At 40.8% G+C, this 6,000-nt stretch overlaps 1 protein-coding gene across 1 annotated transcript in view; it reads left to right on the top strand.

Moving 5' to 3' along the window:
* Nucleotides 1-2,804: 2,804 nt before the first annotated feature.
* OSBPL8 (oxysterol binding protein like 8) overlaps nucleotides 2,805-6,000 on the top strand; it is a 3,324,100-nt gene continuing 3,320,904 nt past the window's right edge. Inside the window, exon 1 of the mRNA XM_044087980.1 lies at nucleotides 2,805-2,857. The gene's annotated coding sequence lies outside the window, so the exon portion shown is untranslated. The remainder of the gene's footprint in view (nucleotides 2,858-6,000) is intronic.

Raw genomic sequence — 6,000 nt, 5'->3', positions numbered from 1 at the left:
TGCTTGCCCTGAACAAGGCATTCCTCTGTCTGTACCATCTTTGGCTCTAGAATCTTTTCAAGGAGTAACCAGGTCATACCCCCCCCCCCTTTGCAGACTAGACATGTTAATGTGGGGTATAGCTACACACCACAGTCTCTTTCTACAGGCATCCTACAGTCTGTCAGAGCAAAACTGTGTGGCAGACAAGCTAAGAATGAGGACTGACCCTCATGAATGGAAACTAGGTCATGGGGTCTTCCATGGTTTCATCTGTGTGGAGTTAAGTAGACCTAGTTGCCTCTTCTCTGAACAATCAACTGGCAATATTCAACTCCAGGACTCCATGCAAAAAGGCCTTGGATGATGGATGTCTTTTCTTTTCCTTGGACAGGAATGTTCCTGTATTCTTTTCCACCCTTTCCACTAATATCCAAGGTACTGCTGAAGATTCAGAATGAATGCCAGAAGATCATTGTGACTATTCCCTTCTGGCCCAGACAGTACTGTTTCCCCCTCTTTTGGAAATGGTCAGGGGCAATTACCACAGGCTTCTTCACAGTCTAGAGCTACTCACACAAAACAGGGGTGTTTGATACACCCCGACATCAGTCATCTTCAGTTGACAGCTTGGCTGCTATAGGGTCTTAATTTCTTTTAGGATCTGTTTACTGAGGATGTGCATCAGGTAATAATGGAGGCTAGAAAGCCTATTACTAGAAAATTTTATATTGGCAAGTGGAAAAGGTTTTATAGCGGTTGTCAACCTAACTAGCACGCATTCAGGGCAAGTTGTTTTCTGGTTCTGCAATGTTTGAGTGAATTACTACCCCATGGCCTCTCTTATTCCTCTATAAAGGTTCATTTAATTGGTCATTTCTCCATGTCTGCACATGAATCTTCCTTTTTTCGAAGCAGTTTTGTGTCAAAATATCCTTGAAAGGGGTTTTGCATAAGATGCCTCCAAGACAAACGGTGGCCCCTCCTTGGGATTTTAATGTGGTGTTCGAGAAGCTACTTGCTCCATTTGAACCTGCTAATCTGGTTGACTTGAGGTTCTTAACATGAAAAATATTTTTCTTGCAAGGGTCAGAGCAAGCCATAAATGCACATGAGTTGCAAGCTCTTATAGTAAGTCAACACTATCTCATTTTTCATAGGGACATGTTTTTTTGAGGACTAATACTTTTTATTTATAAAGTGGTATCCGAATTTACATGTTAAGTTGTCTATCTCGCCTTCATTCTTGCTGGATGGGTTCAGAGCCGACCTCGGCCTCGGCTAACCACTCTAAAAGCTCGAGAGTTGGTTCCACCGCCTCGAGGCCCTATATCCCACAATGCTAGGCGAGAGTTACCTCAGATCTCGTTTGCGCTGATGAGGTGTTGGTTTTCTACGGTTCTTGGTAAGTGACTTTCTTGTAAAGTTAGTGTATTTAAACCCCTTTAATTTTAAATTTTATACTTATTTCCCTTAGTTTAGAGGAATTCTTGCCCTTTCTTAAAATTCCTGTTTTTCCCCACAAGAACTTTAAGTTCTTCCCTCGAACCTTCAGGCCTTCTTCCTTCCTATTATGTGTGTGTGTGTTATTTTTCTTAATTTAAAACCTAGTCAGTTGTTTTATTTTAAGCTAAAAATAGACAGGGTGTAATCGGTGTGTTTTTGACTGTGTGTGTGATTGCACTTTCGGAATGTCTAAAGAATCAAAGGTCTCAGGCTTCAAGAAGTGTGTGATGCTGTCAGAAAATGTCTCTGACAGACGGTCACACTTGCCTGGGGCCTTTGCACCTGCAGGACTCCTGTGCTGTTTGCCATGGCTTCAGTCAGAATTTACTTTTAAGCCAAACTTTCCATTTCCCTATTTTATTTCCTGAATCTAAAAATGAGGGAGAAAGGATTCTCCATACCTTGGAAATCCATACATAACTCCGGTGCTGTCCTGACAGCGCTACATCTTTCAGATCTTTGAATCATTTGAACGTAAGAAAGAAGGGACAACCTGTCTCAAAACAATTTCCAAATGGCTGTCTAAGGCTGTTACCTTTGGTATACTCAACATAACGCAACTTTTCCAGTCAGAGTCAAGGCCCAACTCTACTCAAGGGATTTAATTTATCTTTGGCTGATGCTGTTTGGTCCTATGTACATACATTTACAAAGGTCCATAAGCTTGATTCCTTCTCTTGGTCCAGATCAGGCTTTACTAGGGCCATGCCCTAGGCATTCCTTGGCTCTTCTTTTTCCACTTCTGAAATGTAGTTAGCTAAGGTAATCTACCCAAGCATCTAAGACAACTGCAGCAGTGATCAGTATAATGAACATGGAACAGTTGTGTAATTTAAATGTACCATAAGAGTAGATATTTTGAATGATCGCTGCTTAGTGCCCAAACGTGTCTCTTAGTCAGCTCAGTTCGATCTGCGTGACAGCTTGGGTGCATGGCAGGTGCTTTGAAGCTTTGGAGGCTGTCTTTCTGTTTAACCTTGGTAGGATATAACCTATATAGATAAGCCTACTGCAGCTGTGCTCATTAAAGCATCTAGTGTTAATGGTAAGTTTAACTTGTACATTTGTGCTTTCTTCATACTGGAACAAATCCACATCTACTTAGCAATATGGATGGCCTGGAACTGGGAATGCTAGCATCTCTTTCTCCTGGTTGATGTAATATGCATTGCAGATAGCACAATGTTGCACTACTTGCATTAGAGCTCACCTTGTAAGCCAAATCATTGTATCTCTTTCTCTTTTTGTTCTAGATGTGAGTTGGTATCTTTGCAAATATTTGTTTTGCCCATTTAATTTGGAATTATTTTTTATTTGTCAGCTTGAAGTATCAAGCCCCTGACCATAACTTATCTTTTCCCATGAAAGAAAGGTAAGGCTAAATTTCTTTGCTTACTGATGATTTTAACTTAAGCCGTCATTTTATTTTGTCTTTCAGTAGTAACCACATTTCTATGGCAGTATCAGTATACCACTGAAACCTAAGTTATTCTTCTGTCATTTGTAACTGTGGAGTTTATTTTTATTTTATTTATTTAAAATTTGTTTACGGGAAAGTCCGACTTGGAGCAAAGCCAATTTTCAGCGGATGCCCGGGGAGAACCACTCCAGACACATGTCTTTGTAATGTGGAAGGAAACCGGAGTACCCGGAGGAAACCCACACGAAAACAGGGAGGACATGCAGACTCTTCTCAGAAGGCACCCTAGCTGAGAATCGAACCGGAGAACCTTTTGCTGTGAGTTGACAACGCTACCTATACACCACTGCGCCATCCAACTAATTCTTTGTCGTCTCTTGCTTCTCTGTTAAGTGCACTATACTTAACATATCTGTTATATTTAGTTCATTGCCTGGTTTGTTTCACTTTGGGTAAATTTATATAAATCAAATAATGTCTGGATTGTCAAGGCTACCTTATATAAGACTAAGAAATTTGTGGTTATGTTTTGCAAGGAACCATCTAAACTGCTTTAGCATAGGCACATTCAATGAATTTGTCTAAATTAGGAGCGCCCTTAGGTCAACTGGTGCCCTAGGCAAAATGGCTACAGGGCACCTCCACCACACCACCCGGTGCCCAGATCCTGGTCTACCTACACCAAATAAATACTGGAAAAGCACCCCTGCTAGAGCGGCGCCCTAGGAAACTGCCTAGTTGGCCTATGCCTAAGGCCAGCTATGTGTCTAATCCATACACTGTTGCTGATTTACTCTCTTGTGTGTGAGCATATCGGTTTTGAGCATCTGTAAATGTTCTTGATTCAAAGGTGACTTTTTTTTTTCCTTTTATGTGATTACAGCTCTTTGAGTATAATTCCTCCCCCCTTTGGCATGTATCTGTTCAGACACCTGCAAAATCAGAAACACCCACAGAGGTACCTGAGAGCAAAGCCCTGTCAGTACCCATCACAACCCATCAGATTGTTCTTAACCCTAACTTGGAGATTATTTCATTGGTAGCTACAGATGCACCATCAGTGTTTTCCCCAAAGACATTGAATTACATTATCAACTATGAGAGATGCTGATTTGAAAAATACCCAAGGGTGTTATGAGCACTGTGGGAATTCTTGCAGTCAGGGAGGGAGCCATTGGCAAGCAAAATATGCTAAAAATAGAATTAGACAACTAATACAAATCTCCAAAGGTGTTGCTAACCCGCAGTTGCTAAAGCAGGATCCACATCTGAGCTGGTTGGATATCCCAGTATTGTGTAACTTGCTCTGTTAGGTGAATAAAACGAGGTTTCATCTAGGTGTGTTGTTGAAGAGAGTTTCTTATGCTTGTCCTCCTAGCGATCCTAATGGAAGAAAAAAAATGCTAGTAAAAGCAGATTTGCTTTGATGACCTATAAAGCCTAAGAAGAAAATGATCTGGCTTCTGAGATTTGTCTTCTAGCTTTTAGTAGCTTTTTTTACACACCTAGCTGAAATCTCATTTTATTATTCACCTGATGAAGTAAGTTATAGAATACTGGGATTTTTAACCAGCTCATCAGATGTGGATCCTGCTTAAGAAACTATGGGTTAGCAACTCTTTTGACGTTTTGTATTAGGAGTTTAATTCAGCTCTTATCAACTGTGAGGGATTGAATGTTAAGCCAAATTCTTCTCGCTAGAGGACTTCAGTTACCCAAGTATTGATAGGCTCACTTTCATCTGTAAAAATATATACACTCAATGTTTCCTAGACTTGTGTTAATACCAGTGTACTGGAGCAAATGATAAAACTCCCTCTAGAGCCTTTAATATCCTTGACCTGGTCCTTACCAAACTAGCTAATGCCTCTGTACCCCATGCAAGGTCTCATCTTTGGTTAAATCTGACCACAAATGTGTTATTTTCTTTGTCAGTTCTAGCGGTATCACCCAGCCACCAAATGACACTGTCTTTAGGGACTTTTCCAGGGCAAATCTACTTCAGGTTTTAGAAGATGTATGCAAAGTTCCCAACAGTCCACTGTAAGTGGAGCCATCTTAGAGGGCTGCCACATTTACATTTGACTTTTATCAGCACATAAACAGCTACATAGAAAAGTTGGTAAATGTTAGCTGTAAGTACAATAGTAAATATAGGAATAAACTTCTCTGATGGACTCTCCATACTCCCATATTAGTAAACTGCTTTACAAGTGAACAAACGTAATGAAAGGCTTCAAGAAATCCCAGTTCTTCCTACTTCAAGACCACCCTAAAGCATGTTAGCAGGGAACTTAAAGACCACTATCTTAAAGTGTAAAGAATAGTAGGAGCCTAAGGCACTTCAGCTACCAGAGGAAACAACAGCTCTTTCCTCAGTTATGCCAGGAAATTTTGGAATAATGTGCTAATCTATAATGATATCACCCATTATGATGCCAAGGATATAGCCAAAATACTAGCCAGACAAAGTTAGTGCTATGTTTACTCCACTTCTCTACATTGTTGCCTCCACTGTCCACTGTCCCTGAAAGTATAGTCTCCCCCCTGAAGTCACCTTGGAACAAGTCTTAAAGTCCCTATTAAAAGCCAAAAACTCCATGGGACCAGGCAGCATACCAGGCTGCGTACTCATCAGTGCGAAGTGTACACTATACAAGAAGCTACTTAAATCCTGTCTATCCGCAGTATTTCTGCCTGATGCATGGAGAACAGCCACTGTAATTCGCCAGCACAAGAGTTAGCTCCTCTACAGACCTGGGTAATTACAGGCCCATCAGCTTCATCAGCCTTGTATGCAAAACCATAGAATGCATAATAGCAGAAATCTTTTGTGCAGACATAGGCAACTTAACTTATCTAGACTCCAGTTTAGTGTGGTTTTGTGAGGGGCAGTTTCAGTCTCCTGAATGTAATAAACTTCTTTCAATATGTTAGAGGCTGTGCACAGTGGTTAGTGAATGCACACTGCTTATGACCTGGCCAAGGCTTTTGACACTGTCCCTCCACTCTAGTGTTATGAACCTTAATGTGAACCCTACATTGTGTGCTGGATTGCAGATAAACTTTCTGTCTGATCCAAATTGTGAATGTTC

This window comes from Protopterus annectens, chromosome 11.part0 (genome assembly GCF_019279795.1).
Source record: "Protopterus annectens isolate FY-2018-M chromosome 11.part0, PAN1.0, whole genome shotgun sequence".
Taxonomy (NCBI): domain Eukaryota; kingdom Metazoa; phylum Chordata; order Ceratodontiformes; family Protopteridae; genus Protopterus; species Protopterus annectens.
Note: the sequence above shows the minus strand (reverse complement) of the source record. Positions and strands in the feature narration are given on the sequence as shown.